Here is a 24,151-nt window from a genome sequence, read left to right as displayed (position 1 = left end):
CATTCTACACTGCATTCCCCCTGCTCACTGACATTCTACACTGGAACACTGCTGTAACTATTAGGAAAGAAGCATTTTTTTCCTACTATGGTTGCTAATCTAGAACAATGTAAACCTAGAGCTATGGGCAGCCATCTTCCCTGAATACACAGAATAAGCCTCTCTGCAGTAAAAGAAAATGAACTAACACACACAGCATATCAATATTGTTTGGGCCACTGAATCCAGCTGTGCTTCAAATAAACTCAATCACTGAACTTCCTTGTTAAGTGTGCCCATCAATCCTCTTTTATTCCCTGCATCACTCTGAGTTGGTTTTCTGTTCTCTACAATCAAAAGAGCCCACTACAACAGGTAGCATTTCAGTGCAATTCCCTTTGAAAATATAGGTACCCCTTGTTATCCAAATTCCTGACATCGAAAAACCTCACAATCTAAATTTAGGAACCAGATATATTTGAATAAACTTTTAGATTGTTCCTTCACTATCATGCTATTTGCTACCCAAACTTGGGTAACCAAATAGATTCCAAGGCAGTACCCCCTGACATCCAAATTTCACTATCCAAACTGAAGAATTAAACAGATTTGGATAGTGAAAGATATTTACAATGTCAGCCATGCACAAATATGGAAAGGAATGTACAATATAATGTCAAATAAAAAAACATACAATATGTAATTGTATGTAAAGGTACACATATATTAAAAATGTACCAAAAAAATAGGCTTTGGGGACATCTTCAAAATTTTCCTTTATAGTTTTCATCAAAAACTAAGTTCGACATGCATTACCTCATTCGAGTTGAACAGCACTTTCCTGAGACAGGGAATAACAATTACCTTTCAAATCAGAAAATTAAGGCTTAAAAAGCAAAAAAATCTATGAAAACACTTTATGATAAAGATAGCATTTCAAATCAGCAGGGAAAAAGGAGATTACTCAATGATGACGTGAGGATAAATGACTGACTGTGAGAATAAAACTACACATATAAAGAATTAAGCACATTACTGGCACTTATATAGCAATCAGACATTGCTATATCTTTTATGAAGAAAATTATTTAACACTTTTTATTCCCTATCCCAAGGTAGTTACTTCAAAAGTATATGCTAACAGAGGGAAACAATGTGGTGAGACAGTTGCTGTGGTCAGTAGGGTGTGGTTCCGAATAGGCCAGCTTATGATGTTATTCACTGGACTGAGTTAGAAGGGACTAATTACAGAGGAAAACTGTGGCAAAGACAGAAAACAGTCAGGGAATACAGAGTTTCCTTTAAATTGGAAGTTCAGTTAAAAAGATAAAAAGAAATGACCAAAGATTTTTAATGCAGTTTTGTGTCTGTGTGCTAACAAAATTTAATTTTCAAAGATTCTAGATTGTTGTTTTTACTTTTTGATCAAGTTCTCAAGGTTATTTTCCAAGAAGAAAAAAAAAGTATCCTCTCTCTTTATACTTGCTTTATCATAGGGATCTACTGATGAATGTTAGTAAGCAGGATCATTAATTATCATTCAGTAACAAGAGGAGTGGAAGAATAGAATCAGGCAAATGCATGTCTAAAAAATAAAATCTAGCTTCACTGAAGAATAAAATAACTCAAAGCAAAGGCCTCACCAGTACATATTAAAAAGAGAACATTCTACTGTCTGGGGCCAGCCTGGTGGCATACCGGTTAAGTTTGCACACACTGCTGTGGCGGCCCAGGGTCACCAGTTTGAATCCCAGGTGCAGACCCAGCACAGCTCATCAAGCCATGTGGTGCCAGGCATCCCACATATAAAATAGAGGAAGATGGGCAAAGATGTTAGCTCAGTGCCAATCTTCCTCAGCAAAAAGAGGAGGACTGGTGGCGGCTGTTAGCTCAGGGCTAATCTTCCTCAAAAAAAAAAAAAAGAGAACATTCTACTGTCAAGGCAGGATCCATTCGAGAAAACAATACTGATTTGTGTACAGCTGTAAATTTCATGGGGAGAGAGCTACTATTTCAAACTTATTTTAGAAAAATAACTCTGGGAAAGTGGTGTTCAAGACCTAATATTCATGTTTCTTCATTTTTTGGTACTTACAATTAAAATGTTCTACAAATCAATATAGTTATTACCATACTAATGTACAACCACATTTATAAACATATATGTAACTTACTTAGATTTATAAATATTCGTATTTTTAAACTTTGCAAACTATGTGTTTTGTAATGATTTTTTTTCCCCAAAAGTCCCCAGATACTCTTTTTTCAAACCATTGCCTCCTCTTCCCAGGCATACAACTAGACTATATTTCCCAACCTTTCTTACAGTTAGTTACATGTGGTCATCTGACCACGTCCTAAGCCAATGGTATGTGGGCAAGGATGATACACATCTCCTTCAGGCTGAGCCAAATAAGGGCCCCTAAAAAAAGGGTGAGCCTTTCCTTGTCTGCTGCAAGAATGGAGAGGATCCAGGGGAAAGCTCTAAGATCCAAAGGGATATAGAGCCGCTAGATGGAAGGACCCTGGGTCCCAAAAGACCACATAGAGAAGAGCACCCACCAACACTCCATCCCCATGTACCTACATTTTACTGTGATATAAATAAGAAACAAACTTTTATCGTGTAGAGCCACTGATATTCAGGGTGTGTCTAGTTACAGCAGTTAGCCTTCCCTGACTAATGCATTACCACAAAGTTTTCCAACCCCTCCCCTGTAAGGAGATTTCTCTTATATTCAATCCATCAATAAGTACTATTGGTCGGCCTTTAAAATACATTGTGAATCTAACCATTTTTTTTACCATTCCTATCTCTAGCACTTAGTTCAAGCCCACTGTCATTCTATCATCTGAGTTAGTGAAGGAGTATGATAAATCTTGCTTCTATCATTGTTCCACTACCGTCTGTTTTACACACAACAGGCAGAGTCATCCTTTTTAAAGGTAAATCAGATCATGCCACTCTTCTATTCAAAACTTTCAATGGCTCTCCACAAAACAAATAAAATTGAAACCTCTCACTGTGACTTAACTTCATCTTTCCCTCACTCTACTCCACTAGAGCCTCACTGGTCTTTTTTCTGTGTTAAGCTTATTCCTGCTTCAGGACCTTTACACTTCCTTCCTGCTCCCTCTGCCTGGACCTTCTTTCTTATCATTGAGGTCTCTGCTCAAATGCCAACTCCTCAAACAGGCTTCTTTACTACCCTCTTTAAAATAACCCTCTATCCCCACTCTATTCTCCTTATCTCGACTTATATTTAATCAGAAACTTGATACACTACCTGGAATTATATTAGTATTTGTTTGTTTTTTTGTTTATTGTCTGACTTGCCCACTGAACAATAAAAGACTTCATCTTTTTCATCACAGGTATCCACAGCTCAAAAAGACACTTGGTAAAGGAATAAACAAATTCACATACACATTAATTCATGTATTTTAGCAATCATTTTTATTGCTTAAGACAGTCATTTTATTAAACTTCTCCATAGCTTTTTTTCCACTAACTTTCTCATCTATTTTCAGTATATATCCCACTTTACTTGACTTCCTGTAAGAGCTATTTTCAACAATAATTTGACAATGTCTGGCTTTAAAGGTGAGCAAGTAATTCAAAGTCCTTTCCTAAGGAGGTAATCAATGCTGCTGATACAGTAAGTATATCTCACAATATATATGGAAGAGTGGCTCTTAAGAAAAGAGGATATCCAAATGGCCAATAAAGACATGAAAAACAACTCAACATCTGTGACAGATTAGATTATTGTTCAAAAATATTCACCACCTACCCTCATGTCTATTGGAGAAGTGTATCTCCCCATCCCTTAAATTTGGGCTAAGCCACATGACTTAGTTTGAAGAATAGGAGGTCAGCAGACATGACACAAACAAGGTCTTGAAATATGTTTGGCCAGCTAGCTATGCCTTCTTGTACTTGTGCCACCACCATGAGAACATGCCTCATCTAGCCTACCAGTCCCGGTAGGAAGATGAGATACACAAAGCAGAGCTGTCCCAGCTGACCCACAAAATCATGACGGAGAAATAAATACTTACCGCTGTACACCACTGGTCATTATCAGGTTGTTTCTTAAGCAGTAATAGTTAACTAACACAACATCATTAGTCATCAGAGAAATGCAAATCAAAATCACAATGGGATGCTACCAAACCTCAACCAAAATGGTTTATGCCCATGAAAAGATATGTACAAGAACATTCATTGCAGCTTCATTCATAAAATAATAGCCAAAAAATGAAAACAATCAAAATATCCATCAATAATAAAATAAACGGAATACAATATATTCCATTATTCCAATATTAAAAAAGGACAAATTGCTGATACACACAACATGAATCTCATAGACATAAAGTTAAGTGAAAAAAGCCAGATACAAAAAGATACATACTAAATTATCCCATTTATATGAAGTTCACAAACAGGCAAAATAAATCTATGGTTACAAACTTCAGAAGCATGGCTACCTTTAGGGGAGGGGGAGTTACGGAGGTAGGGCACAAAAGGAAGCCTTATATAGTTTTATAAACATTCTATATCTTGATCTGGATGGTGGATGACTAGGTATATACACATAATTTTTAAACTGTGAACCTGAAGACTCATGCACTTTACTCTATGTCATATCTCAATAAAAAAAGGAAGGAAAAACTTTAGCGTAACTAATGAGACTGGTTATTTGAAGTTAAAATGGTATTCATGTAATAAATGTTGCTTATCAGTCTAATATTGCTATTACCGTATAAGTTAAGAATGTCTCAAAATTACACCATACTATAATCACTAAATCCCAGGGAAAGTACAAAACTTAGCATCTAATTTAAAATACCAGTCCAAATAGTTAAAACATGACCTTATTTTAACAGTTTCAAAACAAACCGATCTTTTGCCATTCTACTAAGACACCATGTGGAGATCAGACTGTAACAAAAACATGAATCTTAACTTAAAATCTCTCCCTCTACAAGATATATTTCCATTGTTTGTAAAATGAGATTTTTCCCTAATACACCAATATAATATGGATGGACTACTTATGAAGCTTCTGTGCTTTTATCAATTTAGGTAATAAAATTGCAGAGCTTCAAAATATTTACTTATTCTAATAAAAGTCTTTTAAGGCTATAAAAGAAATTTTGTATAGTTTTACTCGGCAAATTTTCTATTCTGTAGAAACCCCCTCAAGTTTAATTACATAAAATGCATAGATACTCATAATTACAATACAATGCACAGTTTGACAGACTAAGAATCCTACAGTTCTTCAGAATTCTTAAAGAAAATACAAAAAGTCTATTTGCAATTGGAAAAGAAAAGAAAATTATAAATGATTTTCTTTTCTAGGTTATTTATTCTGAGGTTTCCTTTTACTAGTTCAATGATATCTGCCTACAAGACTATCAAATCACCCTTCCACAGTCCTCATGGAAAGAAAACTATTCTTCAAACAGCTTTCCTCCCTAGGCTCTCATTCTCTACATAAACGTATTAAGTGAACATGCATTTAGTGACTCCTATGAGCTCAGGAATGAGCTGTATCTCAGCAGTACTTTACTTCTCTGAAATACTGTAACACCTTATTTCATTCACAGCTTTAAAAAAAAAATCTCCTCTTTATTGAACATATACAGCTAGACATTGTGTTATGTGCCTTCTATGTACTACCTCACTTAATAAGAAATGTGTCCTATTACCCTCATTTACAGATGAAGAAACCAATTCCAGAGAGGTTATGTGATGTTCCCAAGATAATATAACTAGTATGTGGGCGATCCGGGATTAGAAACCAGGTCCCAGTTGCTTAACCAATAAGCTACACTTAGCACAAATAAGAAACATGATGATGATTAATAATAATGGTAAGAAACATTCATATAGCATTTACTACATGCTTAAATCATTTAATCTTCATAACAATACTAATTAAATGTGTCCTATTATTATCCCCATTTTACAGATCAAGAAATTGAAGCACATGGAGGCTGCCATTTATCCAAGGTTACAGGCCAGTGAATGGCAGAGGCAAGATTTGGACTTCAGTGGTCTAGCCCTAGAATTTAGGTTCCTTTTCTTTTTTTTAAAGATTGGCATCTGAGCTAACAACTATTTCCAATCTTTTTTTTCTTTTCTGTTTTATCTTCCCATACCCCCCCGTACATAATTGTATATTTTTAGTTGCAGGTCCTTCTAGTTGTGGGATGTGGAACGCCACTTCAACGTGGCCTGACGAGCAGTGCCATGTCTGCGCCCAGGATCCCAACCCTGGGCCACTGCAGCAGAGCACGCGAACTTAACCACTTGGCCACGGAGCTGGCCCCCGAGAATTTCGGTTCTTAACTGCTATGTTACTTTGCCTTTCATAAATTGCCTTCTATTATAGTTGATAAGGTACATGTCTTATCTCCTCCATGAAATCATAAGCTCTTAGAGAGCAGAAGTCAAGTCTTCTGACCCTACTACACCTCAGCATCACATTTTCTCTAACATAGAGACTGGTAAATAAGGGGAAACTAAGAGACACACTGAGGTCCTAAGGAAGGCTTCTTTGCAGTAGTGATGTTTGAGCTTGCCTTGCCACTGAACTCCAAAATTCTATATCTAATTGCTTAGTGCATATCTGGTGGTATCCCCTACTAATCTATAGGCTTGTTGAGGGCAGTGTTTTTATTTCAAAAAATCTTTTTTGAATAAATATGTGAAACTCTATTATAAAGGGTCATAGCTCACAATCCCCACTATCAACAGAATCAAAAATATAAAAGGATTTCATAAGCAATTATATAATTTGTGGTAAACTACTTATCAGGCTGCTGAAATAGGAGAGTAGAGGAGTACAGTGTTAGACACTAGAAACATATATTGCTTATACTCACCAGAAAATAAGGGAGCAAAAGCAAAACAAAACAGAGAGACTTCTCCTTTTTCTTAATTCACGTATTCATAAATTTTCATTCCTTCAGTTTCTTTTAAGACATCCTTCCTTTTGAGCACCCCTTCCTTTGACTTTCATTAAGAATCAGAGACTAGGGGAGTTTATTTATGGGTTGATCCACTTATGAGCTCCATAAATGTCTGTATATTTTGGCAATCTTGACAAGATACATATACTCAATGACTATAAAATGGACACCAAAATGCAGAGACTCAGCATCACTTTCCAATTCTTAAGCTTCTGCAACAAGAGTTCAGCACTTATTTAGAAACTTAGCCTAAGAATATCTTTCAACTCTACTACTTTGCCTATGGAACACATGCTTCCATAATATGACATCTTTCAGGTACTCAGTGGTTTTTCAGATGTGCATACTTCTAATGATTTGAATAGTTTCACAGGTATACTTTAAACTCAAATATGAATCCTCTGTATGAATGATTCTAAGGGGCTTTCAGAGTCACACGAGCAATAAATCCTTTTAACAGATCATCTCTTCGCATCCACTTTGGGAGCAGTCTCAGACTGTTTAGTCTTTGTCTCTACTACATTTTTTATCTGTCTTGCTTTTCTATCCTTTTAACAATGACTCTAATATTCCTTTTATTAACTACTGTTGCTTAATTCCTTCAGTCCAGACAACTTAACTGACATTTCAAAACTCTTCAACAATTAAGCATCCTAAGCTCAAAAAATACTAGGGAAACAGGGCCGGCCCAGTGGCGCGGGGGTTAAGTGCACACGTTCTGATTCGTTGGCCCCGGGGTTTGCCAGTTCAGATCCCAGGTGCGGAGATGGCATCACCTGGCAAGCCATGCTGTGGCAGGCATCCCACATATAAAATAGAGGAAGATAGGCACGGATATTAGCTCAGGGCCAGTCTTCCTCAGCAAAAATAGGAGGATTGGCAGCAGATGTTAGCTCAGGGCTAATCTTCCTCAAAAACAAACAAACAAACAAATACTAAGGAAGCAAATGAACAAAGTAATTTTAGATAGCAATGGGTTCTTTTTCTGTAAAAGGCCAGTTAATATTTTACACTTGTGGGTCACATAAACTCCGTCACATATTTGAGTTTTTTGTGTGTTTTGTTCTACTCTTTTAAATGTTTAAAAATGTAAAAACCATTTTTAGCTCTCAGACAGTACAAAAATAGGCCACCTGCCGGATTTGGCCCGTGGGCAGTAGTTTGTCTGTCATTATAGTAGAGGGCTTAGGTATGCTATTTTAGTTATCAGTAGCACTCAGTGAAGCTTCTGGGAAGTGAAGAGAAGCCTATATGACACGAAGGTACCAACTGTGCTAACATATGGAAGAAATACTCCAGGTTCAAAGGAACAGGTAGTGCAAAATGTCTAAAGCAGAAATAAACTTGGTATGGCTGAGAAACAGAGAGGAGGTTAGTGTGGCTGAAGAAAGTATACAGAAAGGAAAACGGTGAGTATGAGGTCAGAGGTAGGAAGGGGTTGGATTGTGTAGTAGCTTGCAGTATGTGATTTTACTCTAAATGGAATAGAAAGCCTCTGAGTATTGTTTTGTTTTTTCATATACGGGGAATGATATGACATAATTTGTTTTTAAAAGATGACTCCAATTGCTTGAAATAGAATAGATTAGGGACCGGCCCAGTGGCACAGCAGTTAAGTGTGCACATTCCACTTCGGTGGCCTGGAGTTCGCTGGTTCGGATCCCAGGTGCAGACATGGCACCACTTGGCAAGCCATGCTGTGGCAGACGTCCCACATATAAAGTAGAGGAGGATGGGCACGGGTGTTAACTTAGGACCAGTCTTCCTCAGCAAAAAGAGGAGGATTGGCAGCATATGTTAGCTCAGGGCTAATCTTCCTCAAAAAAAAGAAAAAAAAAAAAAAGAATAGATTAGAAAAGGGAGGGAGGAAGAAGCAGAAGCAGGGAGACTAGTTAGGAGGTTGTTGTAGTAGTCCAGGCAAAAGATAATGGCTGTTGGAAAGAGTAGTAACAGTGGAGACAAAAAGAAGTAGACAGATTGGGTATGTATTCTGGACTCACTGATGGATTAGACGTGAAAAGAAACATAACACCTAGGTTTATCTGGCTGAAAAGAACTTGGTAAACAGTGGTTCTATTTACTAAAATGAGGAAGAGGAGGAAGAACAAGTTTGTTTATGTTCATTTGTTGGTGTTATTTTTGTTGTTGTTTGGAAGGGAGGGGAAAATATGGCTTAGTATGCCTTTGGCCACATTAAGTCTAAAATACCTATAGGATATCCAAGTAGAAATATTATGCAAGCAACCGGATATACAAATCTGGAAAACAAATGAGGAAAGGGCTAGAGATAATACACATCTGGTAATCATCATCATATGGATGGTATTTTAAGCCATCAGACTAGATGAACTCACATACAAAGAAACTGTAGACAGAGAAAAGGAACTATGACCAAGCCATGTGGTTGCCAATGTTTAGTGGACCAGCAGAGAAAGAAGGGAAGTCAAAAATAGAGCAGCTAATGACTTAAAAACACATACTAGTAACAGTAGTCACAGTAATAATAGTAATAATGGTTAACCCTTAGAATACTTATTATCTGCCAAACTATTCATTTGAGTCATTAAATCTAAGAACAACTTTGTGGAGGTAAGCACTATTATCACAATTTTCAAATGAAGAAACTGAAGAACAAAGGATAAACAGCCTGCTCTATAGATGAGATATCTAAGCAGAGGAAAACCGCCAGGCAAAGGAAGGGTCATAAAGAGAAGTATTTCAAGCAGCAAATGAAGTCAAATAAGATTAGATAAAGGATCTATCTATTTGAAATCACAGAAATAAAATGTGACCATTTCTGTGTTCTGTTTGTGTTGTAGCTAGTTAAGTCTGGATATGTACTTCAATTTCCTAATGGGGTTAGTCTGAGAGATAAGTTAACATATAAAAAGAACTTAAAACAATATCTGGCACATAGTAAACAGCATATAAGTGTCGGCAGGCACCATTATTATTATTATTATTATTATTATTATTATTGAATATTCCATTACCTACCTACCTATGAGAAGACATCTTATCTTTCCTATTATAAATTATTCATGGTTAGTAATCTACTTTTACATAGATCACTATGTAATCAATGTTACTACTCTATTAAGACACTGTGGAGATATAGTAAATCATCTGTTCCCAGAAGCTAAAGTTAAGCCACTGCTAACTACTCTTCAAGTGTGACCCTCCATTAAATTAGTATTTACCTGTAAAGATCATAAGATCTATACCAAGATCAACAACTTGCAACATTTGCCTTAGTTATTTAAAAATCATTTTAGTGGCTCCTATAACTAAGAAAAGTCACTAAGTGTACCTATCTCAACCAATTACCACCACAATTACCAGGGTCCATGGAACATCAAAGAATCATAACCAAGTAATGCACTGGGCAACAATCCTCAGATCTAGGTATACCCCCTGATCTAGTAAATTTATTCCATAGAGCCAACATATCACTCCTATTCACATCTCAAGGGAATCTAAATTAAAACATCAATGACAGTCTCAAGAACTGAAAGAAGAAATCAGGAAGAGCCACATTTTGAAACAAACAAATACGTAAACTATAGCTCAGATTAGCTGTTTAGCAATGGTTCATCATGGCAACGATTTTATAGCAAAAGCCCTTAGGGAAGCAAAAAAAAAAAAGGAACACTGATAATACAGTTATCTTCCTCTGTTTGGACAACTTTTACAGATGGAACTGAGGTGTCTAACAGAAAGCAACCAACAGGAAATGCCAACAATGACAGGTAATATGTAAATCTGGTATCACAGTCTGCTGAAATTAAAGACTCTACACAAAATTCTGAAAAGAAAAGTAGCTGTGTGACCTGGGAAAGCTATTTAACTTACAATATTATTTACCGGCATTTAATTATGGTCTAGTGCAGGTCTAGTGCAAGTTTTCCTGTAAAGGGCCAGACAGTAAATACATCAAACTTCATAGGTCATATGGTCTCATCCCAACTACTGTACTCAACTCTGCCTTTGTGGTGAGAAGACAGCCATAAACAAAAACTTGTCCTCACATCACCTGGCTTTTACTCATAAAAGCTGAAATCCAGAAAAAAATTTAACTGATGGAAAGTTAGATTTGAGTAGGTATTCCTGTGTGATAATAATAAAAAATTAATCATTCTCCCTATAGTTTATATCATGGAAATGAAAAAGCAAAGTTATAAACTTCATTCTCACAGTTCTTTTTATATATAATATTCACATACAATAAAAATTACAAGATGTTCAAAAAATTACAAAAATGTGATGCACAGGCAAGAGAAAAAAGTCAAAAAAACCCATACATGACCCAGATGTGGGAATTAGCAGAGTTTAAAATAAATGTTATAAAGATATGTTTGAGAAAAATATGGATTTAATATATTTTGGCAGAGAAATGGGAACTCTATAAAAGAGCCAAATGGAAATTCTCAAATTAAGAAATACAATATCTGGGGGCCGGCCCGGTGGTGCAGTGGTTAAGTTCACTCGTTCCGCTTCGGCAGCCCAGGGTTCACCAGCTCGGATCCCGGGTGAGGACATGGCACTGCTTGGCAAGCCATGCTGTGGCAGGCATCCCACATATAAAAAAGTAGAGAAAGATGGGCACGGATGTTAGCTCAGGGCCAGTCTTCCTCAGCAAAAAGAGGAGGATTGGCAGCATATGTTAGCTCAGGGCTAACCTTCCTTAAAAAAAAAAGGAATACAATATCTGAAATAGAAAGTATGCTGAATAGGCTTAACAATAGATAAGACACAGAAAAGATCACTGAGTTCAAGAGATCAATAGAATTACCCAAACTAAAGTACAGACAAAAAAGAATTAAACAAAAAGGTTTAGGATTAGACAGTCAGAGATCTCTGAGGCAATATCAAACAGTCTAGAAAGAGATGAAAAAGAGAATGGTACAGAAGAAATATTTCAGGAGAAAATGGCAGAATTTTTTCCAAAATTGATGTAAAAATAAACCCACAGACCCAAAAAACACAACAAACTAAATAAACAAACAGAAAACTACACCCAGGTACATCTAATAAAACTGTTTAAAATTAAAAATAAAGAGAAAATCTTAAAAGTATCCAAAGAAAAAGGACAGATTACATTCAGGGTAACAAGAATGACAGCTGATTTGTTCTCAAAAATAGAAGCTAGACCACAATTGACAGTATGTTTTAATTGCTGAAAGAAAAAAACTGACAACCTAGAATTCTAAACCTTGCAAAAATATCCTTTAAATACAAAGATTAAAACAAAGATATTTTCAGACAAACAAAAGCTGAGAGAACTCATCACCAGTAGACAAACAAGAAATACTAAAGGAATGTCTTCTGACTGAAAGAGAATAATCTCGAATATAAGTCTGGATCTGCAGGAAAGAAAGAAAAATGCTGGGAACAAGAAGGGTATGTCCATTCTCACCACTTCTATTCAATACTGTATTAGAGATAACAGCCAGTGCCAGGAAGCACTAAAGTCACAAAGAAGAATTAAAACTATCTTTATTCTCAGAGAACACAATCTTATACACAGAGGATCCAGAGGAATAGTCAAACTACTAAAACTAACAACTTATCAAGTTCAAATAACACAAGTACAATATACACAAATCAAGTAACAACAAGACAACTGGAAAAATGAAATTTAAAAAACAATACCATTTATAATAGAATCAAAAACATTTAACAATAAAGTTAGCAAAAAGATGTGAAAGACTTCTAACCTGAAAATTACGAAACTCCGCTGAAAGAAACTGAAGAGAACCTCAATATATAGATATACCATACTCAAGAATACAAAGACTCGATACTATTAAGATGCAAACGTTCCCCAAATTGATCTACAGATTCAACACAATCCCCAATCAAAATCCCAGAAAGTTATTTTGTGAATATATACTGATTATAAAGTTTATATGGGAAGGCAAAAGACCCAGAATAGCCATGATAATATTGAAGGAGAAAAACAAGGTTGGAGAAGCAAATGACAAGACTTCAAGACTTATCTTTTCTAAGCTACAGTAATCAATACAGTTGACATTGCCAAAGGAAAAAACAAACGGATTACTGGAACAGAAAAGAGAGCCCAGAAACAGACCTACACAAATGTAGTCAACAGATTGTTGACAAAGGAGCAAAGGCAATTCAATGGAGAAAGGATAATCTTCTCAACAAATGCTGGAACAAGTGGATGTCTACACACACAAAAAAATATTTTATATAGATATAAACCTTACATCTTTCAGAAAACTTAACTCAAAATGGATCACAGACCTAAATGTAAAACAAAAACCATAAAACTCTTAGAAGATAGCACAGGGGAAAAATCTAAATAACCATGGGTTTGGTAATGACTCTTTTTTTTTTTTTTTTTTTTTTTGCTGAGGAAGATTAGCCCTGAGCTGACATCTGTGCCAATCTTTCTCTACTTTATATGTGGGTTGCTGCCACAGCATGGCTGATGAGTGTGTAGGTCTGGACCTGGGATCCAAACCCACGAACCCAGGCCTCCGAAGTGGAGCATGCCAAACTTAACCATGAGGTCAGGGGGCTGGCCCCTGGAAACGACTTTTTAAATACAACACCAAAAGTAAAAGCCATAAAAAGAAAAAACTGATAAATCAGACTTTATTAAAATCAAATTCTGCTCTGCAAAAGATACTACTAAGAGAGCCGGCCTTGTGGCTAAGTGGTTAGGTTCGTGCACTCTGCTGCAGCGGCCCAGGGTTTCACCAGTTCGAATCCTGGGTGCGGACATGGCACCACTCATCAGGCCATGCCGAGGTGGTGTCCCACATGCCACAACTAGAAGGACCCACAACTAAAAATACACAACTATGTACTGGGGGGCTTTAGGAGAAAAAGGAAAAATAAAATCTTTAAAAAAACAAAAAAGATACTACTAAGAGAATGAAAGGACAAGCCACAGACTGGGAGAAAATCTTTGCAAAACACATATCTGATAAAGGACTGGTATCAAGCCATACAAAGAACTCTTAAAACTTAATAATAAAAAAAACAAGCAATCTAATTAAAATGGGAAAAAGATCTGGATTTCTCACCAAAGATATACAGATGGCAAAGAAGCATATGAAAACATCATATCTCATTAGAGAATTTAAAATTAAAACAATGAGATAGTACTACACACCTAACAGAATGGCAAAAATCCAAAACAACGTCAAGGCCAAATGCTGGTGAGGATGTAAAGCAAGAGGAATTCCCATTTACTGCTGGTAGGAATGCAAAATAGCACAGCTGCTTCGGAAAAGAGTTTTGCAGCTTCTTACCAACTAAACATACTCTTACCATACAACCCAGCAATCACACTCCTTGGTGTTTACCCAAAAGAAGTGAAAACTAATGTCCACACAAAAATCTGTATACTAATGCTCACAGCAGCTTTATTCATAACTGCCCAAACCTGGAAGCAACCAAGATGTTCTTCAAAAGGTGAATGGATAAACTATGGTATCTATACAATGTAACAGTCAATGCTAAAGAGAAATGAGCTATCCAGCCATGAAAATACAGGGAGGAACCTTAAGTGTATATGACTAAGTGAAAGAACCCAATCTGAAAGGGCTTCATACTATATGATTCCAATTATATGACATTCTGAAAAAGGCAAAAATATGACGACAGTAAAAAAGATCAGTGGTTGCCAGGGTTTGGGAAGAAGGATGGAGGGATGAATAGGTGAAGCACAGGCGATTTTTAGGACAATGAAACTATCTGATATGATACAATAATGGTGGACACATGTCTTTATATATTTTTCAAAACCCAGAGGATGTACAACACAAAGAGTGAACCCCAATGTAAACTATGGACTTTAATTAGTATTGGTTCATAAATCATGGCAAACAGACCATACTAATGCAAGATGTTACTAATACGGGAAACTGGAGGGATGGGGTGAAGAGGTACATGGGAACTCTCTGTACTTTCTGCTTAATTTTTCTGTAAACCTAAAACTGCCTTTTTTTTTTTTTTTTGAGGAAGATTAGCCCTGAGCTAACTACTGCCAATCTTCCTCTTTTTGCTGAGGAAGACTGGCCGTGAACTAACATCTGTGCTCATCTTCCTTTACTTTATATGTGGGATGCCTAAGACAGCACGGCGTGCCAAGCGGTGCCATGTCCACACCCGGGATCCGAACCGGCGAACCCCAGGCCGCGGAAGCAGAATGTGCGAAGTTAACTGCTATACCACCAGGCCGGCCCCTAAAACTGCTTTTTTTAAAAAGAAAAAAGTCTATTAATTAAAAATAAATTTTTAACAAATTTTTATAAAATCATCAACTTGTACACTCTAAGATTTAGGCATTTTTCTATATGTAAATTATACCTTAATTTTCAAAAATGAAATACTGAACGGTTCTTTAGATCTTTCATTTAAAAATGGATATAGAACAAAGGTCATAATGATACATTTATGTTTTTTAAAACAAGATGATGTATGTTCTACAAGTGCATATATATGTATATAAGTAAATGCATAGACAACTATGTGAAAAGATATATAACAAACTGAAAAGAGCAGCTCTAGGAAGGTAACAGTATGGCAAAACCACTGGGAAGGGAACAGGATGGAAGGATGGGAGTGGGTTGGGTATGCCTGATCTGTATGTCTTAATCTTTGTTAGGAGAATCTACATTAATTTTTTAAGTTGGCTATTTCTAGGTTTTAAGAACAGGCTTCAGAACTTGAAGAAAAATTTCAAAATGTTTTCTAAACTTTTAAAAATGAACAGCCTTGGCATAGGGGTCAGCCTGGTGGCACAGCAGTTAAGTTTGCATGTTCCGCTTTGGCAGCCCAGGGTTGCTGTTCAGATCCCGAGTGCGGACCTATGCACCATTTATCAAACCATGCCATGGCAGGCGTCCCACATATAAAATAGAGGAAGATGGGCATGGATGTTAGCTCAAGGCCAATCTTCCTCAGCAAAAAGAGGATTGGCGGTGGTTAGCTCAGGGCTAATCTTCCTCAAAAAAAAAAAAAAAAAAGAATAAACAGCCTTGGCATAAATTAACACTGGATATAGGTTTTTATCTGTAAATATTTCCACACTTATAAGGAATTTTAAATCACTCAATTGTGATTGACCAGACAAGAACAAGTACTATTTGCTGATTCCTAGTTTATCAATAATTCCATCCCTACAATGATTATGGGATTTCCATTGTACCCTCTTCTTTCATAACTTAGCTGACTCCTAGGCCCTTCCCCCCATCAAAAAAAAAAAACCTGGTGTAGCGTATGGCACTCTGGTGAACATCACACTAGTAAAATTGTAATACAACATTCTACAGCATCCATTATTTCAGAATATGCAAAAAATTGATCTGAGATATGCTATTGTGACATAGTTAAACTAATAATGTACCAGATCATCAAAACTATCCCATGATTGTCTTTTCTTTCTTACAGTCTTTTCCACTATGCCTTTCTCTAGACAAAATTTACCCTCTGTTCTGCTGTTTGGGTTTTCACTACTGCTGTTCTAGGCTGAATTGTGTTTCCCCAAAATTCGTATGTTGAAGCCCTAACCCCTAATATGACTGTATTTGGAGACAGGACCTTTAAAGAGGTAATTTTGGTTAAACGAGGTCATCAGGTTGGGACCCTAATCCAATAGGACTAGCATCCTTATAAAAAGAAGACTTGTCAAGGATGGATGTGCATAGAGAAAAGGCCATGTGAAGATGCAGCAAAAGGTGGCCATCTGCAAGCGAAGGAGAGGCCTCAGGAGAAATCAAAGCTGCCAACACCTTGATCTTGGACTTTCAGCTTCCAGAACTATGAGAAGATAAATTTCTGTTGTTTAAGTCACTCAGTCTGTGGCATCTTGTTATGGCAGCCCTAGCAAACTAATACAACTATACAGCAGTCTTTGGTACACAATTATTAATACATCATAACTTGGCACTGTATTATAATGAACTCTATAGGATACTAACTCTAGTTTTCTACCACGGCCTAAGAAGTACAATACTCTTTGTGCCTGGTTGTCATATATGTATGGCTTTCTTTTCCCAACAGAGCTTCAAATATTACACTCAAGTTCCCTTCTCTTCCATCCCCTCAACAGTGATCATCTCTGTCTGATTTCTTTTTTTCCTCCCCAAAGCCCCAACACATAGTTGTATATCCTAGTTGTAAGTCTACTACGCGGGATGCTACCACAGCATGGCTTGATGAGCAGTGTGCAGGTCCGCACCCAGGATCTGAACCAGCATACCGCAGGCTGCTGAAGCAAAGTGCACGAACTTAACCACTCGGCCACAGGGCTAGGCCCTCTGTCTGATTTCTGCTCTTATTATTTACCACTGTCAGAGGTCTATTCTCCAACACACTACCAAAAGTGTAATGAGACATATTTGCTACTTCCCACTCTGACATCTTTTTCTCCCTCACTCACTCCTTTACCAGCTGCTTCATGTATACCTCTTAGCCTTGCATTGTTGACATGAGACAATGAGAGCACTTCTAGTCAATGATCAAAGCAATAATATGCTGGTTTCTATTATTTATCTTATTGCTCACACCAGTAGGCAATTTTTTTCTGACTGTTGGAGCTCTTCCTTGAGTTGGGAAAATTCAAATGCTAATTCTGTATAGCTTATTAAAATGAAAAAACACTGCTCTTCAAATACTATCTAAAGAGAGTCCAGCTTTTACATCAATAAAGCATGTGCTAAAAGTTGATTTTTCTACTTACACTGGTTATGTCTGTGCTCATTTATCCAGTCATCCAGTCTCCCTTCCCTCACCAACAATGTACATATTTGCAAAGAATAGCCTCCCAAAGGTCAGAGTATGATCAAAGAACAGAGTATTCCTTACCAAATTACTCAGGAATTAAGCCTAAAATTTTGTTCTCATTTGAATGCTACACTGAACAACTAAGTTAACACTTCAAAATACTCATCAAATATTGCCTTACTGACTCAAGAGTCAAAACATTACAGAAAAATGGATCATTTTTATTCCTTCAAGATCTTCACCTTATCAATAGCAATGGTGCCCGATCGCTTACAGAAAAATTCAATCTTGAGTGTTTCCTTGGGTTTTGGTACTTTTAAAAAGGTCATCATTCACCATCTGTCAAAAACTATATAGTGACAATGGCTTCAAGTGGGATTCTAGAAAGCTCACCTCTATTTTGTTAAGCTGTGAGACAATGCTAAATAACTTATGGAGACTGAGTACTCATGAAGTTACTAGTTTTATGCAAAATAAAAGTGCAAGTTAATCATTATCTTACTGCATAGTAATTAGAATCAGATAACAAACCACAAATTACTTATCAGCACATCAGTAAAATTTTAGCTATGCTGAACATTTAGAGAAGTCATTCCAGAAATCTAAGTCTTTCAACAAATCAGAATTTCAGCTCTTCAAGCATTAGATGTTGTTGTTTTCAAATACTCTGGATAAAATTATTCCTACAATATATTTCTACATTTATATCCTTTTAAGCAGAGCATATTGAATATAATTTACTCATTTCTTAAGAATTGGAATCTTGTAATAAATGTCAATTTTTATGATACAGTGATATTCACAGAAATTACTAACATAGATGTGCAAAGTTGACTGGCCCTAACCTGAATATCGCCAGATTGGCTTACTTTTAGTTTACAGAAAAGCTTTTCATGCTGTCAGCATGACGACCTACAAATGTCCCTCTGTTTTCATTGCTGCTTCTAATCCACGTGACCTTAGAAACCAATACTGATTTGAATTATCTAAAATAAGTCTAACCTCTAAATGAAACCCTGAGGGACTCTCATATAAGTACAGAAATGTTAACCATATATTTTCATAAAATCTCCATTAAGCATTTAGAGATTTTTTGTTTGCAATGTAATTTTGTGGGAAAAACATGACCTTTATAGTCACACAAGGGTTCAGATCCTACTTTTAGCAATTACTAGGTGTGTAATCCTGGGTAAATAATAAACCATCTTCCCTAAATGTTTGGATACTTGTTAAAAGACATCACCGTCATCACCTAACTCACAGCTGCTAGGAAATTAAATGTGATAATGTACATAAAAAACACTGATTACTACAAAGTAGGTACAAAATTAAAAGGCCAACTTTCATCTTTGATTCATATAGTTACCACGGCAAATTTACTAAATTCTACTGTATTGTACAGAGTCAACAAATTTTCCATTTCTTTTCCAACATTTTTTTGTTCTCAAGTATGTATATATGTTGTTATACTTCCCTGCCAAAATAGCTTTTGAGTATTTTATGTCTTTCTTGTCCTCTGTAACTGAGACACTTCTCCTGCATGGTCCAGGCAGCAGAAATCCTCAAGATTGTACTGGGAATATGGGAAAGAATGTGCAATCCTAACTGCTCACATTCCTACATCATAAATAAGCTTCCTAAAGACAAAGTCTTATCTGCTACTTACTAGTAACAACTTTGGGACAAGCTACTCTATCTCTCTAAACCTTAACTTCTTCATATTCAAAAAAGAATATCAGGGACCGGCCCCGTGGCCAAGAGGTTGAGTGCATGTACACCACTTCAGCAGCCCAGGGTTTCGCTGGTTTGGATCCTGGGCGCAGAAATGGCACCGCTTGTCAGGCCACATTGAGGCGGCATCCAACATGCCAAAACTAGAAGGAGCCACAACTAAAATATACAACTATGTATTGGGGAGATTTGGGGAGAAAAAGCAGAAAAGAAAAAAAAGGAAGATTGGTAGCAGTTGTTAGTGAGGGTGCCAATCTTTTAACAACAAAAAAAAAGAATATTAATCTCCAATAATATGGCCAATTACTTAGAACAAAACACTCACTGAAATTTTTTTAACTAAATAAGATAGAAAATATACATCCTTAAAAGGATCCAAGAGCTGACAATACAGTAAGGAACTAAGGCCAAAACATAAGAAAGGGCAGGAATTAAGAGAGGTGGGCAGAGTACTGAAGCCAAGTTAGCCCCTGACCAAAGCCAATTTGAGCTTTGGTTTTCACAGTCTCACAAAGATAGAAGCCAAGCCTAGGGCCCACTCTGGGTAGTGAGTATGACAGAAGACCCTATACCACAAGACTGGAACTCATAAAATGAACAAAAGTAAACCTGTCCCATGCTAACCTATCCCCTAAGAACTGCAAGGAAAGTTGCTCTGGCTCTGGCACTGAGCTGTAAAGGAAAAGGGGAAAGAAGAGATGCTGACAAGTTATAACTTTCTCTGGAAAGGGCCAGATATAAATACTTTAGGCTTTGGAGGCCATGTGGTATCTGCTGCAACCACTCAGCTCTGTCTCTGTAGCATGAAAACAGCCATAGGCAATATAGAAACAAATGAGTATGGCTTTGTTCCAATAAAACTTTATTTAGGGGCACTGAAATTTGAGTTTATATAATTTTCACATCACAAAATATTATGCTTTTTTACCAATCATGTAAAAATGTAAAAGCCATTCTTAGCTTGCGACCTTATAAAAATAGGTGGCACAGGCCACAGTTCGCCTTAACCACAAGACACACAGCACCACCTCAGCTACCACTACCCAACCCACACAATACACATACACACACACACATTTGTGGTCCTAATTCACATCACCTGGATGACATACAAAAAAAAAAAACCAAGGTTATAGACATCTAGAATATGCATGTACAAATGTCACAAACAATGTCCCAAAAAAAGGCATTATTTAGACCAAAAAAGAAGGAAACAAAGCACCATGAATGAGAGTAAGTAAACAAAAGATAGAAACAGATCTGCAAAAATTTTCAGATACTGGACATGATCATACACAAAATATAACTGCTTACTAATGTCAAAAGCAATAAACAAGCCTGAAAAATATCTGAAGGAGACAAAACCCATAAAAAATGACTTGGAAGATTTGAAAAAGAACTAAAAAGAACTTTAAAATTGTAAAGCACAACAATTGAAATTAAAAATAAAATGGAATAATTGAAGAAAAATTGGTGAACTAAAAGACATATCGGAAGAAATTACAGTGAAAGAAAAAAAATTAAAAAACAAGGTTAAGAAACATGTAGGAAAGAGAGAAATTCTAATATATGTAAGTTGGATATCCAGAAAAAGTAAAGCACTGAAATAGTAACATGGTGTTCTTTGAAAACAAAGAGAAATTAGTAACAAAAAGATGACTAGCAATAACAAATAGTATCTTTCACACCAATATATATCCCATCCCACATACCCTTTTACAATGTGACGCTGACATTTTTCCCTGTGTTCTTTCCCCCTTGAACTTGGATGGATCTTTCTATCTGTCTGGACCAACAGAATGCATTGAAGTGAGGCTGAGTGACTTCCAAGGCTAGGTCAGAAACAACAACATGGCTTCTACCTGGCACTATCTCCCTCAGGAATTCGAGCAATCATACCATAACAATATTAAAAAGTTCCATCAAAAAATCTACATGGAAAGCAATTGAGGCAGAACTGCCAAGCTGAACCGCTCCTGAATTTCTGACCAACAAAAACAATAATAAGCCACTAAGTTTTGGGCTTAACTTGTTACGGCACAACAGATAACTAACATACTAGGAAATATCTAACTGTAAATTTAAAAATATAGTCCTGTTTTGGTGGTGAACACAATGCAGTCTATATCAAAGTAGAAATATAATGCTGTACACTTGAAATTTATACAATGTTATAAACCAATGTGACCTCAATAGAATAAATAAATATATAGTCCTAAATAATCCATGTGACAAGTAAATAAAAAATATTTTGAACTAAACGATAACAAAAATACTACATTTCAAAACTTGAGAGAAGCAGCTAAAGCAATACTTTACAGGAAAATTTATAACCCTAAACAAGTACAACAGAAAAAAACAAAAATTAGGAAACAGTCTATTCAACAAGACAGAAAAAGAGTAGCAAAATAAACCTAGGACAAGTAAAAGAAAATAACAGAAATGAGAAATAAAAAGAAAATATACAATAGAAAAGGACAACAAAGCCAGAAGTTGTGTCTTTGAAAAAACTATAAAGAAAAGCCAGAAGAATCTACAGATAATCTCTTATTAATTCTATAATTTAACAGACACAATTTGATATGTTTTATATTTCTATATACCAGCAGGAAACAATTAGAAAATAATCTTTTAAAGATATCACTACTTAAAATTGGATCAGAAAATATGAAATGCTCAGGAATAAATCTAACAAATAATGTACAAAACCTCTACTGAAAAAAATGAGACTATTATGAATCATTACAGAAACAGACAGATATCCATGTTCATAGATTGTTAAGACTCAATATTGGAAAAATGTAGGTTTTCCCTAAATTAACCTATAGAGTCAATTCAATCTCAATAAAAACCCCAAATGTTGTTTTTACGTTGGATTATTTGTTGGGTTTTTTGTGTGTGTGGAATTTGACACAGTGATTTTAAAATATATATGAAAGTGGGCCAAAAACAGCCAAGACTCTCTAGAAGACCAACAGCAAAGTGGGAAGACATGCTTTACCAGGTATCAAAACTTATAAAGTTATGGGGCTGGCCCGGTGGTGCAGCGGTTAGGTTCACATGTTCTACTTCAGTGGCCAGGGTTTGCTGGTTTGGATCCCGGGTGCGGACCTAGGCACCGCCTGTCAGGCCATGCTGTGGAAGGCATCCCACATATAATGTAGAGGAAAATGGGCACAGATGTTAGCTTAGGGCCGGTCTTCCTCAGGAAAAAAGAGGAGGATTGGTGGCAGATGTTAGCTCAGGGCTAATCTTCCAAAAAAAAAAAAATCTTATAAAGTTATAAGTAGTTAAGAGAGTATGTCACTAGTATAGAAATAGACAAATAGATCAGTAGAACAGAAAAACAAGACCAGAAACAGAACTACACAAAAATGGACACTTGATATATGTCAGATGTGGCATTGCAGATCAGTGGAGGAAAGATGAACTTTTCAAAATCGATGCTGGGACAATCAAGTATCCATTTAGGGTGGGGGTAGATGAAACTGGACTTCATACTATCCACAAAATCTACTCAAGGTGAAGACCAAATTTGCAAAAGGTTACAACTTAAAAACTCTTAGAAGATAATATAGGAGAACATCTTACCTCAGGAAAGAGTTTCTTTAAAAGGATTCAAAAAGCACTAGCCAAAGTTGACAAATTCAACTATATCAAAACTGAGAGGGCCAGCCCAGTGGTGCAGCGGTTAAGTGCACATGTTCTGCTCCGGCAACCCAGGGTTTGCCGGTTCGGATCCTGGGTGCAGACATGGCACTGCTTGGCACGCCATGCTGTGGCAGACGTCCCACATATACAGTAGAGAAAGATGGGCACGGATGTTAGCTCAGGGCCAGTCTTCCTCAGCAGATGTTAGCTCAGGGCTAATCTTCCTCAAAAAAAAAAGACTGCAAAAAAAAAAAAACTGAGCAATTCTGTTGATCAACAGGCACCACAGAGAGTGAAATAACAAGCCAAAAACAGAAGAAACTTGTAACAGGTATAACTGAAGAACCAATAACCAAAACACATACAGAATTTCTAAAAATCAGTAAGAAAAGCACAGACGATCTAATAGAAAAAAATTGGGCAAACAACTGGAACAGGCACATCACATAAGAAGAAAACTCACATAAGAAGACATAAAACACTAGGGAAAGTGTTCATTAGTAGTCATGGAAATGCAAACTAAAATCATGAGATACCATCACATCCTTCAGATTAGCAAAAATTAAAGTCTGACAATACCAAGTGTTGAAAATGTAGAGCAACAGGGATTCTCATAAATTGTGTTAGTGGAAGCATAAACTGAAATAATTTTGAAAAATACTTTGCCATATGTGCATACCTCACAACCTAGCAATTCCATTCTTAGAAATTCTACAGAAACATTTGTGCACTTGCAAACATGAAACAGGTAAAAGACGACTCACCACCGAATTGTCTGTATAACAGCAAGAAACTGAAATCAACTCAAATGCCCATCAAAACTAGAAAGAATAGAGACTGTAGAAGTGACGTCAGCAACATGGTGGCATGAGCTCACCCGGGACTCTCCCTCCTCCAAATTACAACCAAAAAGAGCATCTGCTTTCCAACCAAAAAAAAAAATCCCAAGAACAGAAATCGTCAGAGACCCACAGCAGTCACACGACGGAAGGGGGAGAGGGTGGAGCCGCCCTCGGAGGAGGTGGCACAGGGTACGAGAGAA

General features: G+C 36.6%; 1 protein-coding gene across 14 annotated transcripts in view; it reads right to left on the bottom strand.

Annotated features, from left to right (window-relative positions):
• The window catches only part of MYO9A (myosin IXA), a 289,527-nt gene that overhangs the window by 248,922 nt on the left and 16,454 nt on the right, over window positions 1-24,151 (bottom strand). The window contains exon 1 of one of the 14 annotated variants that reach the window (XM_070498762.1): window positions 23,050-23,173. The exons of the other annotated variants lie outside the window; for them this stretch is intronic. The gene's annotated coding sequence lies outside the window, so the exon portion shown is untranslated. Of the gene's footprint in view, window positions 1-23,049; window positions 23,174-24,151 lie in introns of those variants that run through there. 14 annotated transcript variants of the gene reach the window in all.

Source organism: Equus asinus, chromosome 2 (genome assembly GCF_041296235.1).
Source record: "Equus asinus isolate D_3611 breed Donkey chromosome 2, EquAss-T2T_v2, whole genome shotgun sequence".
Lineage (NCBI taxonomy): Eukaryota > Metazoa > Chordata > Mammalia > Perissodactyla > Equidae > Equus > Equus asinus.
The sequence above is the reverse complement of the archived record's forward strand: the minus strand, read 5'-3'. Positions and strand labels throughout refer to the sequence as shown.